Source organism: Nelumbo lutea, chromosome 6, assembly GCF_056320005.1.
Source record: "Nelumbo lutea isolate HS-2025 chromosome 6, American lotus-T2T, whole genome shotgun sequence".
In the NCBI taxonomy this organism is placed as follows: Eukaryota; Viridiplantae; Streptophyta; class Magnoliopsida; order Proteales; family Nelumbonaceae; genus Nelumbo; species Nelumbo lutea.
The window spans coordinates 49,763,443-49,777,389 of NC_142689.1; positions in this window are offsets into that span (position 1 = coordinate 49,763,443).

A 13,947-nucleotide genomic window follows, 5' to 3' on the forward strand; every position below is an offset into this window, starting at 1 on the left:
TCCTAGTTCTTACCTAGAATTTGCATAGGGACCCTTAGAGGTGACAACATTGAATTTAACTAGAAAAATGGTACAAATTAGTCAGTCTAAGGTCTAAAATACCCCTAAAATGATGCCCTTAAGGCATCAAAATACAAAGTTATCACTTGGAGTTGTTAGGGTATATGAGATTGCACCTGGGGTTGCTAGGGTATATAAGGTCGCACTTGGGGTTGTTAGGGTGTGTAAGAGTGCGCCTGAGGTTAGCAGGACCTTTCTGGGGTTGTCAAGGTATATGAGAGCGTGCTTGGGGATGCCAAGTTCTTCTTGGGGTTGCTAGGGTATATGAGATCGTACATGGGGTGGCCAGGGCCTTCCTGGGCTTTCTAGGGAATGTAAGAGCATGCCTGGGGTTGCTAGGGACTTCCTAGGGTTGCTAGGGTATATGAAATTGCACTTAGGGTTGCTAGGGTATATGAGATCGTGCATAGGGTTTCCAAGGTATATAATATCGTGCCTGGGGTTGCCAAGGTGTGTAAGAATGCTCTTGGGGTTGCCAAGGTATATGAGAGCACACCTGTGGTTGCCAGGGTATATGAGATTGCACTTAGGGCTTCCAGGGAATGTAAGAGCACACTTGGGGTTGTCAGGGCCTTCTTGGGGTTGCTAGGGTATATGTGATCGTGCCTGGGGTTTTCAGGGCCTTCCTATGATTGCTAGGGAATGTAAGAGTGCGCCTGGGGTTGCTAGTGCCTTGCTAGAGTTGCTAGGGTATTTGAGAGCACACCTGGGGTTGCCAAGGCATTCCTAGGGTTGCTAAGGTATATATATAGTAGACATAGTTAGAAAAGAGCTTCATACAATTTGAAAGTAATGGTATTTTCAAAATATAACATGCTTTTATTCAAGATTAAGAATATCTATAAAGAATTCATAACATGCTCTTTTTGAGTGAAACATACTTTTTCTAATGATATGTAAAGAAGACATATGCCATGCTTTTCCTTCAAGATTTCACAGTTATAATTTACATCACTAATCATTGTAGGGTTTCAACCAGTGACCATTTACTGTCTCATTTTGTTCATTTGTATCTACACTCTTTAGTACATAATATCCAGTAGGGTGAGCTTCTTTTATTATGTATGGTCCAACCCAGTAAAGTGCAAATTTTCTAGCTGATTTGCCCTATCTAACGTGGAGTGCTGTTTCTAATAACTTGTCACCCTCTTTGAATTTTTTTGGGCTTTACTAGTTTGTTGAAGTTAAAAGCCATGGTTTGTTTGTATTTGATTTGTTTCTACAATGACTTATGCCTTTCTTCTTCTATGCATTCTAGTTTGTTGCCGGGCATTTGGTCAATCTCCACTGTTCGGAAGTGTTTTCCCTTTACGAAGGCTACTCGGGCGGACACTGTCTGTACCTCTACTAGTAGAACAACTTCCTAGCCGTATACTAAGGAGTAGGGTGTTGCCTATGTGCTTTTTTTGATTGTTGTGCAATAAGCCCAAAGTGTTTCAAACAACTTCTCTGCCCAATCCTTTTGGTTTTCTACAACATCTTACTCAGCATCTTCAACTAGGTCTTATTGGTTGCCTCTATTTGCCCATTCCCTTGTGGGTAATAGTTTGTAGATGTGCCTAGCCTTGCCCCATATTATCCCAATAGGTCCCAGATTTCCTGATTCTTTTTGGATAACCTATTATCTATCAGAATCCTCATGGGGACCCTGAATTGAAGGACTATGAGCTGCCTTAGGATGTTTGCAATGTTTTCTGCACAAATTCTTCTCAGAGGTATAGCCTCTACCCCCTTTGTGAAATAATCTATGGCTACTATGATAAAATAGTATCCTCGAGATGGTGGGTGTATTTTGCCTATTAGATCTACCCCCTAGGTATGGAAGGGCCACGGTGTGATAATGTGGTGTAGGTCATTGGCTGATTGATGTATCCTTTCAGCATGTACTTGGTATTTGTGGCACCTTCGTACATGCTTTTGGGTATCTTCCAACATTGCAGGCTAGTAGAAGACTAAGTGTAGGATATGGTTATGTATGGCTAGCTGTCTCTGGTGTGGGGCTGGTTAAAAGTTGTGGGTTGCATCTAATGCTTCTTTTATTTCCTCACCTATTAGGCATCGTAGAGGTTTCTCGATGTAAGACTTCCTATACAACATTCCGTCATGTAGGTAGATCCTTTTGGACTTTGCTAAGAGTTTTCTCTTCTTAAATGGGTTGGCAGGTGTGGTGTTGTTCTCATTGTATTCTATGTACATGGATCTCCAATCTGCTTCACCCACTGTACGACATTCATTTTTGTCTACTTTTGGGATGCACTTCTCATAGTAGTTATGAATTTTGGCCACATCAGTTTTCATCTCTGGCCAATAGTACCCTAATCTTTGCAGTCTTCTATATAGTGTAGTGGTTACAACTCCACAATAAGTTTTGTGGGTTTCGTTCAAGACTATTTCTGCTACTTTGGGCCCTAAGCATCTTGCCCTTACCACGTTTGCCAACCTGTGGTATAGTACTCCGTTCACCAGTTGGAACCTTAACAGTATCTTACTATCCTGCATCACCTCTGTTGGGTCACTCAGCTTTTGTATGACATTATATCTCCAATCCTTTGCTGTTATGTCATCTTTTGTTTCTATCTAGTGTCCCAATCTTTCTGTTGATAGTTTACAATGTATCTAAATTGTAATGTGTATTGGGCTCTCACTTGGCTGTCTTTTTGTTCCAAATGTGGCTAATGCATTGGTGTATCTATTTATGGCTATGTTCTGGTGTTCATAGGTTACTTCTAGGTCCTTGGTTAACCTTTGGATCAGTGTCCTATACAACAAGATTGTCAACTCCTTAACTATTGTGTTGCCATCCATCTACCCAATCACCAATTTGTTTGCCTATTACTTTTACTTTCCTTGCCTCGGAGTCCTTGGCTACTGTCAGACCCAATACTAGTGCCTCATACTCAGCTATGTTATGTGAACAGGGGAACTACAACTTGAAAGTGTAGGCTGAGGTGTCTTCGATAGACAAAGTTAGCGTTACTCCAGCTCATTGGAAGTTCTGGTACATCTTCCTTCAAAGGTTAGGGTCCACTCTTCATCTTCTACAATTGCTATTATGGGTAGTTCTCCGAGTATTTCTTTAGATGGGGGAAACTGTCGTCGGTAGGAAAGGCAGCTTGGAGGTCCATAACCACTTGGCACTTAATTGCCTTTGGTTGGGTGTACTTGATGCTATACTCATTCTACTACATCATCCACTTTACTAGTCTTTCTGAGAGTAGAGGTCTATCTATGAAGTATTTGATTGGATTGCTCCATGTGATCAATTTCACCTTATAGCCTAGGATGTAATGTCTGAACTTTTGTGTTGTGAATACCAATGCCTGACATTGCTATTCCATGTGGGAATAATTCTTTTCTACTAGTATCAGGGTTTTGCTAGCATAGTATATTGGGCACTCAATCATCATTTTCTTGGGCCAATAGGCATCCTATGGCCTTTGAGTTTGATGCGATGTACACCTTGAACTCTCGACTACTATTAGGTGGTGACATGGTTGGGGCTTTGGCCAAGGTCTGCTTCAGCTGGTTGAAGGCATCTTGGTGTTCTATTGACCACTTGTACTCTGTGGAGTTCTTGGTCAATTTTAGTAGCGGCATCACTATGTGTGCTAGGTCGGGGACAAACCTCCTGAGGTAGGAGAATTTCCTAGGAAGGTCTTCAGTTGAGACTCGGTGTTTGGAGGGGTTAAGTCTAGAACTACCTTCACTTTGACTTCATCTGGGTGGGTCTTGGTTTGATCTACTCTATAGCTAAGAAACTTTCTGGACTTTAATCCAAAAGCACATTTTAATGGATTGACTCTCAGGTTGAAGGTTTTGCATCTGTCAAAAACCTTTCCAAGCACTTCAAAATGGTCTTCTCGTTTCTTTGCTTTGACCACTATGTCACCTACATAAAATTCAATTTATTTGTGCATCATATTGTGAAATATGCTTGTAATTGCCCTTTGTTATGTGGCTCTGGCGTTCTTCACTCTAATGGGCATCATCTTGTAGTAGAAGTTCTCGATTGGTGTTTGGAATGTTGGCTGTGGTGCATCTATAGGGTCTATAGAAATTTGATTGTATCCACTATAGGCATCTAGGAAGGAGAACAACTAGTTTCCTGCCATTGAGTCTACTAAGATGTCCATGTTTGGTAGAGGAAACACATCCTTGGGGTAGGCTCTGTTCAAGTCTCTGAAATCGACACAACACCTAGGGTAGCGGTGGGAGAAGTTAGTGTGTAATTTTTTGTTTTGATGACTGAGAACTAATGTACTAGAGCTTGGATACTAACCTTAGTTGTTCGTTCTTCTTTCAGAAGTTGTTCGACCTCCTCTTTGATTTTCAAAGCTATTTTTGATTTGAAGACCCTCTATGGTTGTTTTACTAGTTCGAATTTTGGATCAATACACAAAGAATGTTTGACAAGGGCCAAGTCAAATCCTGGCATTTGGTCGTGCAACCAGGCGAAGACATCTTGGAACCTTGTGAAAGAAAACCTAGATCAGTTTTGCTTTAACAAATTCCTAGTGTTTGCGATGAGGAAAGGATTTGTACCTTTTAGAAGGTCAAGTAATTTCCGTTTCTCCTCAGATCCTAGCTTGGCCGAGATATTTAATGGCCTCTTCTCTACTCCTTTTGTGGCCATGTTTATTTCCTCTATCAACTCTTCCACAACATCAATGGAGTCTTGCATGTGCTTTGGGGGTGCATGGACCTCATCATAGTATTCTATAGTTTCTTTGTTCTATTCCTATTATTTTGGGTAAATTTTTGTATCTTTTTTTTGTTGTTAATTATACATTAATTTAGTATGTCGTACCTTTGATTCTGATCTTCTTTGTTTTGATTGTTCACAGTCTTTTTGCAATGAGATCACCGCGATGTCCACTTGTGGAAATGGTATGACAAAATAGTTCTAGTTGAAAAATCACGAGTGCATCCATTTTCTTAATTATGAAGGCACATACATCTTGGAGAGGTTACTGGGTCATATGTACAATGATCATTCTTATTCAAGCAGTAGATGCATGCATAGCAGTTATGCAATTTTAGCAGAAAAATGCATGTGTAATAGTTGAATTGAAGGTGGTAGTATAGCCTATAACAAGTATTTGATAACATGTATTTATTCATTAACAAATGTTAACTTTGCAATCCTACAGATAGACTTCTGTTTTGTCAAAAGGGACACGAGCCAATGGGATCCTCACCACTTGCCCTCTGTGTATCGCTTTAATGCATTGATGGTACATTGATGGGACTAGGGCCAACCATGTATCAATGGGTGCCCTAACAAATCATGATGTACTATTCTCCCCAAGATCATGGGCTAACCCGTGAATTAAAACCTTTTGCAAACAATATGTGAAACTATAATATATATGTATATCTCTATACAAATATATTTTGCAAAATAAATCTCAACAAGTTTGAAATCAACTATCGACAGTTTAGGTTTCCATCAGAGAGAGTGCATTCCCCGATCATTCACTTTGTCCAACAAAGGGGCTGATTCTATCACTATGATCACCCACTCAGGTGAATTCTCGGACTGTGCCAACATACCCAGGTTTTGACCCTTGCTAAGGATCTCACTTATTGGCATATCAAAAACAACCCAATCCAACACCTATTGTAGTACCATAATCAAGTCTAGGGGTTAGGTGTAACTTTCTAGTTTTGCCCATCTGTCTCCAAGGTGCAGGGCATAACTAGAAAATTGTCTGATTCAGGGTTTCAAGCAAATCCACACTACATGTGCTTCAAGTCTCATCCTAGCAGCTGAGACAAGCCACCCAACCAACTTGGCAGCACATTAGTGTCATCCTTGGCAAGATAAACCTCCCTAGGTCTATCCAACGACTATGAAGATTCTAAACTAACATGAGTCTCATAAGTGTCTAATTTAAGGGTATTACACAGAAACACACCATAATAACATGAATCTATTATGCACTTTATTCATTTACAATAAATGTGAAAAGTACACCAATCTGATTGAAGATAAGGGCATACACTATCTAACAGTGCCTGCTCTGAGGTGACCTGCTTTTTCTTTGTGACGAGCTATTGTGCCTTCTTCGAGGTGACCTTCTTCTTCTTCGTGGCAAGATGTTTCACCTACTCTAAGGTGACCTACTTCTCTTTGGTGACTTACTCCTCTGCTTGGTTCTACTTGTACTTGCTTCTTCTTCAATTCACTTTCTTTTTCTTGTTGTGTCAGACTCTGTCCCCACTGCTTCCTCTACCTTGATGAAGTGGTGTTCTATGCCAAGGAAATTTTCAATGGTGGCTGGAGTGTGTAGCTCGAGTTCCCATTTCAGTTTGCAATGTTTCAAGCGCCCTTCTTTGTGGCTATGAGCTGTATAGCGGGATCCAGGTCCAGAATCTATATATGCTCCATGTTGAACTTCCTAATATATTATCTGAGTGTCTCATTCAACTTTTGGACAACATTGAACAAGCAGGTTGGTGATTTGGAGTGTCTCTTACTAGTAGCAAATTGATTGATGAAAAGTTTGGCGAACTGGTTCCTGTTCTTGATGGATCTTGGTGTTAGTATGGAATACCAAAGCCAAGCCTCCTCCTTCAATGTGGTGGGGAATGCAATGCACATGTTGGCATCATTAGCTCCATGGAGGAGCATGAGATCCTAGAAGCTATTCACATACTCCACTGGGTATGTCTTTCCCTCGTAGGACTCCAAAGTTGGAACTCGAAAGTTCTTCGGACGTGGTGCTTTAAGAATTTCAGGTGCTAGTGGGGCTCCACGTGTCAGGCTAGGCAGCTCTGAGAGGGAGACTATGCTGCTAGTTACTGCACTATTCCCCATGTTGGGCCTCGCTCCTTGTGCAAGTGAGTTGTATCCTTCTTCCTGCATGGTGTGTGCACTTCTTCCTCTTCCTCCTAGTGCATTCAATGGAACCTTTGCTTGGCTCTCTACTGGGTCCTGCTCATTCCGAATGGCTGGGTCTAGGACCTAAATCCATCTACGTACCCGTGGGCGAGGTGGGTTTTCACTGTTCATGACATTGTTTTGAGGTGGCAGCTGTTGGCTGCTCCTTGGGACCTTCTAGTTGTTGGCTAGCACTTGCTGGCTATTAAATGATCATTGCTTATTATGCAATGCCTGTTGGCCATCTCATGACACAGGATGATCGGGTGCTACAGGATGCCACTGTTGTTGATATTGTTGTCGCTGCTGCCGCTGTTGAAATTGTTGCTGCTGCCACTGATGGAATTGTTGCTACTGTTGCTGCTGTTGGTGTTGTTGATATTGTTGTTGCTATTGATATTGCTGCTGTTGTTGATACTACTGTTGTTGTTGATGCTGTTGTTGTTGTTGCCCAGCAACAAAGACAAATCTGTTTTCCCATGATTGCATCCATTCGAACATGTTGTGCACACATCACACCAAGTTGTTGAACTGCTACATGTCCACCACTATGGAAGGTGTCACGAAATCTACAGTTAGAGGCAGGGGTAGGATGTCCACATTTTCTTGTGCTTTTGTTGGTGGTAGAGGAACATCAATTTAACTTATTGTGTCTGTCAGCACCTGGCAGTTGGCATTATGGACAGAGGGGGGTTGCCATTGAAAGGGTTCTTTGAATGAAATGAGAGAAAAAGATGAATAAAAAGAAATATAAGCCTTTTGCTGCATTTCCCACAAACAACGCCAATTGATGATGCATAATCTGGACGCTCCCTCATTTGCTGTGACTCAGACTTTGACTTGCAGCATTCTAACTGGGATGAGCTGTGTGGATGAGCTGCGAGATGGGTATCCGAGCTGAAGCGAGCTATAAAAAGAGAAGGTGAGAGTGCCCGGGTATCAGTGAGTGTGTAGGAGTAATCTCTGAGAATGTAAAGGAGCTTGAGAATATCAGTGTGCATACCGTTCAAAGTGATTTTGGTGTCTTTTTATAGCTATCCGAGGTTCAGGTGCCATCAGGCGACATCTCTGAGTTTTCTGCAGAGCTGTTTCTACAGTTTGGAGAGTGCTGGATTGTTAGTTGCTAGATTCGTGCAGTGGTTATAGGTCACCTGCGGGTCTTATGGTGGTCAACTTGGTGAGCTATTTTCACGGTTACGGTTACAACGCTTACGTAGGCGTTGTTCATGGGATTTTTTCGGGCGAGCTAGTGGGCCGAGCTCACTCTAGCTCAGCCATGTACCTAATGCTAACTGCCACATGTCACTTTGGCGAGCTGCTCAGCTATGTTGGACGCTATGGGCCGAGCTCACTCTAGCTTGGCCGCGTATCTGATGCTAACTACCATGTGTCACATTGGAGAGCTACTTTGCTATGCTGGATGCTATGTTATCACCAACGTCCACGGGTCGATAATTGTGTGGAGTGACCAAAATGCCCTTCATCAGGTTGTATGTAGACTACTAGACTTTAATGTTGATAAAGGTTAATATATTTCTTTTATTATCAAAAGTTGTAAGTGGCTTGGTGGTTGAAGAGGCATATGCTCTTGGTCATTGGGTGAGACGAGACGTGGTTCTAATCATGCCATCCTCAATTTTTAAAGTGAGACATAGTTTATAGTTGTCAAATGAAAGCATGGACACACAATACACTGTTGTATCGGTGCGTATTGGATTGAATTGCTCGATATAATACAATATGCATCGATATAGTAGTATATCAAATTGATACATGCAACTGACGGATTAAGTATCCAGTTGTGACATATTTTGTGCCGGTGAGGTTCGATACCGATATGATACGCCCCGTACTAGCTACCAACATAAAAAAGAAAGAAGTGGTCCAGGTGTGTACGGGTCACTGATGTGGATGGGGAGAGTTATTATATCATCATGGAGGAGTATGAGGATGCTGACATGCTAGCTACCAAAAAGGCCATCCCTGAGGTATGAGTTTATTTGTTATTATATGACATAGCTATCAAAAATGGAGTAATCACTGTAAACTATATGTTTTTACAAAAGGAAAGTATACATATTATAAACTTCGTCTCAAACAAAATTATTTCACCATGCTATCTCCACAAAAAGACATTGCAATGATCTCATCTTAAAAAGACTCTAAACATACAAAACAGGACTCAACAAACTTAAAAGTACAACATAACATATTTATGTATACAGTTAGCAACAAAAGAAAAATATTGAAATCACATAAATAACAGGAGCAGAACAAAGAAGCAGTGGAATATTATGATAAAATCCATGCGCCCCCTAACCACATGCAAGATTCCAATGGCGTTGTGGAAGAACCATTAGAGGAGACAAACATGGCCACTGAAGGAGTAGAGAACAGCCAATTGTACATTTTGGCCAAGTTAGAACTTGAAGAAAGACAAAAATTGTTGGATCTTTTAAATGTTACAAAAACCTTCTATTCTCTAATTGAAAAAAAATTAAAGTACATGTCGAACAAAATTGAACAATGCTTTCTCTTATATCGATAGAATTCTAGGATGTTTTTGCTTGGTCATACGACCAAATTCCCAGATTGGAATTGCCACTAGTTATGTACTCACTTTGCATCATCCCATGTTCAAACCTGTGAAACATCCATAGAGGAATTTCAAGCTAGAAGTAGCCCTAAAAACCAAATAGGCGGTCGAATGACTCCTTAAAGTAGGCTTCATCAAATCAATAACTCACCCATAATGGTTAGCCAATGCGGTTCCAATCAAAAAGAAAAATGGCCAACTAAGGTTAGTGTAGGTATATGATGGTCACCTAGACCATCAACACACAAAAGGTGTTAAGCCAATACTACACAAATGCCTATGATGAGTTTATATCTAATTACACATCTACAATGAACTCAAAACCCATGTGGACATGTGATAAGCTTATGACCCAAAATAAGTTGTGATGAGCACAAGATCTGTACGGATCTGTAATGAGCTTAAGTTCATTGCACATCCACAAAAAGAACAACATCATCGTTGGTCAGAAACAAGTGAAAGGAATATGCGCGTCGCTGACAACACATGTGATGGGATTCTTCATAGGCTTAAAAGGATACGTGAGATAAGTAGTGACGTCGTTTGTGCCATGCCGGTTTAAGGGGCTCATGAAAGGAAGTAGCACACGTGTATTATGAGAATCTTCAAATGAAAGGAAAGCTCATCCTTAAGATATCTCATAAGACACATGGTGAAACCCTAGCAGTGTTCCCTGACATCTGATACTAAATCTAAGATTCCCTTCCCTAATGGGACTCAAACACTTTTCACTCTTTCTTTTCGGGACCTCGGGATCCCTCCCTATAAAGAGGGGTCCAATTCATAACAAGATTATCATTCTATCACTTCATTCACTGATGTGTTGCTCATTGTGACACTAGCAAGTGCACTAGCCGTTCAAGTAATAAAGTAGAGAGTGAAGTATCGTTCCCACGAGGATTTAGGAAACAATTAGCAATACTAAATTGAGCACTTCTTATTTGATCAACAAATAAATCAAAACTCTAATGAAAGCTAAAAAATCCTAAATTAAAATCTATCTAAATCATTGGTCCAATTGCCTTCAAATCAGGTTAGAAGAGTAAGCAGTAAATGTCAATCTCAGAATTCAGCAATCTATCAATTTGGATCATTTGAATGAATCATGATTGAGCCTTGGTTTGGTGAAACCCCAAGGTCATGAACAGCCTCTCTCAAGCGCATGCTCATCCTATGCATGAGTGACGGTTCTTCTATCTCTAGTAAGAATCTAATCCCCATGCATGCATTTCTTCAAACACTTCTAAGGCATCAATTCAAATCTGAATTGATCACTAACTGAATTGTACAAGTTATCTCTAACCTTGCACTCAATTCAGTTCTTGAATAGTAGATCTGAATTCCTAGAGTCTCTCTCAAGCACTCTAGGAATTCCAATCTGTAGATTAATTCGCCCAATCTGAAAATTGCAGATCTGAATTCTCTTTCAAGCAATTCAGATCTTGCAATCTCAGATCTGAGAATTCAGATCTGAGTTTTGAAGGTTAGTTGGCTGAATTGATCTGCAATAACACCCTTGTTCAAGAAACTTCAAGTACAATTCATGACCATTTGAATGAATCAAAAAGAATTAGATTGCTGAACTGAAATTTTACAAGCTGAAATACATCAAGGAAGAATGGAAACAAGGAGAAAGAAGAAAGAAAAATATAACTAAGAAACTGAATTCAAATCAAAAGAGAATGAAACTACAAATGATTTATTACAAAAGATCTTTGAATCACAAACCCTCAATTCGAACTCACCTTCTTCTTCTAGCTTGCTTGTCTTGAACTTCCTTCAGCCCTTCTTCTTCTTCTTCCTTGCACCTAGCCTTCTTCTCTTCTCTTCTCTCAAAGTGGCCGAACCTCTAAGAGTGGGAGAGCCTTCCTCTCAAGCAATTGAACCCCTTTCTCCCCTCCTAGAGGCCTCCTTATATAGTTTTTCAAGGGGGCTCTTGCCCCTTCTTGAAGCCTCTAGAATGGGGTGTATTACACCCCTCATGAACCTTCTAGAGTGCTCCTTCCTTCTCTTCAAGAAACTTCTAGAAGTTGCCGCCCCTAGCTCCCTTTGGGCTGCTATTTGGGCTACAACTTAGCTTGCTTTTGAGCTCATGTGGGCTACACTCTATGCTGTTATTTGGGCTAAAAATGGGCTGGGCCGAAATTTCCTTCTTGCTAGGCTTCTTCCCTTGGATTTTCCAAAGAGTTTCACTTGCTCTTCTTGGGCCGAATGAAATTCTCTTGCTCTCATGGCTGGGCCGGGCTGAACTTGATAAATTTTGGGTTTTCTTTTCTTGCTTTTGACTTCTTTTTGTTGATTTGGCTCCCCCTGAAATCTTTCTTGCAATCAAGCTAAAATAGGGCAAATTTTAATTAAACCATCATAAAATTTCATGCAAAAACCTCATAAAATATAGATAAATTGTAGGTTCATCAAATACCCCCACACTTAAGCTTTTGCTTGTCCTCAAGCAAAGACATTAGCCATAAACTTAACATTCCCCCCCTTCTGTTCTCACCATTTACCTGGTGAATTTTTAAGATAGAAATGCATTGAGTAGTCGGGGAACTTTTGTAAGTGCTCAACTCTTATTCTTGTAAATTACCATTTAAGATATGTATCAGATCCAAGGAAAGGAGAATATGAATTTCATCATAGTCTAGCCTTCACTCCTGATTCATATATAAATCAGCTCCTTAATTGTCAAGGTTAATAATCAAATTTCACTAAGTTTCACATATGTAACTAAATCTCAATGAGAGTTCAACTTTAGAGCGCCCCTTTGAACCTCGGTTGTCACCACAATTACTTATTTCTAAGGGTGAGTGCATCTTATGCTCCATCTCACCCTTTTCTTCTTCTTCTTCTTCTTTTTTTTTTTCGGTGTGAGTGCATTTTATGCTCCATCGCACACACTTTTCTCTTTTTTTTTTTTTTTTTTTTTTTTTTTTGGGTGTGAGTGCATCTTATGCTCCATCTCACACTGGTCACTTACTTGAGGTAGGACTCATGTTCTGAGGTGCTAGTTTTACTATTCAACTCAAAATAGCGGAGTCAATTTGGGCTTTTGTCCTTCTTTGCAATTATTGACCCTCAAGAATTAGCACTTTAGATGTGCACTAGCTCTCTTGACCATTAACCATGAAATCAAGGGCTTCCATACACATGAAGATAGTTAGGGCTAGTCATGCTGAAAAGCATATTCAGCTCCCCTTTTCTCATGCATATATCAAATTGGGTCATTCATAAGAATAAAAACTTAACAAGTACATCAGTCTCCCTCAACTCATTGAATTCCTTCTTAAAAAAATCATCAAATAAATAGTAATGAACTTGAGGGGTTCCAGTCTTTTTTGGTTATGTCATTGCTTGCATATGTGTGTTGGGGTTAATGAGGTGCATGGTTTCAGCCCCCATACCCTAGCCTCGGGCTCACTCCCCCACACTTAAGATGAACATTGTCCTCAGTGTTCGTAGTGTTAGGCAGTAACAATAAAGCTAGCAAGAGAAATTCCAAGTAAACAGAAGGGTGTATAGAGGACTTCCTGAAGATTAATTTCCAGATATGCAAGTGTTCTTTTGGTGGGAGCCTCTTCTGCTAGAATTTACTTGCAAGAGAGATCAAGAGCTTTGTTCTAACTAAAAATAATTTAAACCAAATAATAAAAAGACTACTATACACAATTCCAAACAATGTAAATAATTTAACCAGTCTGTAATACACAACAGAAACTTACAAGGCCAAGAAGTTTGAATTCTATCTAACAAAATAAATAAATAAATAAATAAATTTTTAAAAAAACAAGATCAAAAGCCAACAGGTAGTGGCGGCGACTGAGGAGCTGGCTGATCTAATCTACAGATAAGATAAGGATTATCCCTTATCTTAAAGGGACTTCTAATCCAGATATGATTTGGGTTAGCAACTCCTAGTGGGATTAGGAGTTGATCTCTTTAAGTCTATAAAAGGAAGAGTGGGCGGCAGCCTTTAGAAACAACTACATCCAACAGATACAAGTCTAGTCTTCAGAGCTGAGATCACAGAGGAGAGAATTCTGCACCCTGCAAATTCTCTCTAGTTGTCTCCTTCCTGCAGTCACCGCTTATAGCAGTTCGATCTCCATTGCTTGGGAGAAATTAAGATTGGATCTTGATTCCAATCTTTTGCAGAAAAGATTGGTAGGAGTTGTATTCACAAGCCGTCCAGGTGATTCTTAGGAAGAATCAAGTTCTTAGGAAGGAAACTGCTAATCCTACTCCACCCTGCACTGCACCATCTTCAGTGGGAGCAGTTTTTGGTTTCTACCTTGGGCATGAACACCTCCATTGAGAGATATTATTTCTCTGTATCAGGTATTATCTCACTCTCCTCCTTTTGGTTCAGATCTGGTTCAGTTTATGGTTCAAGAATGATCCCTGAAAATAT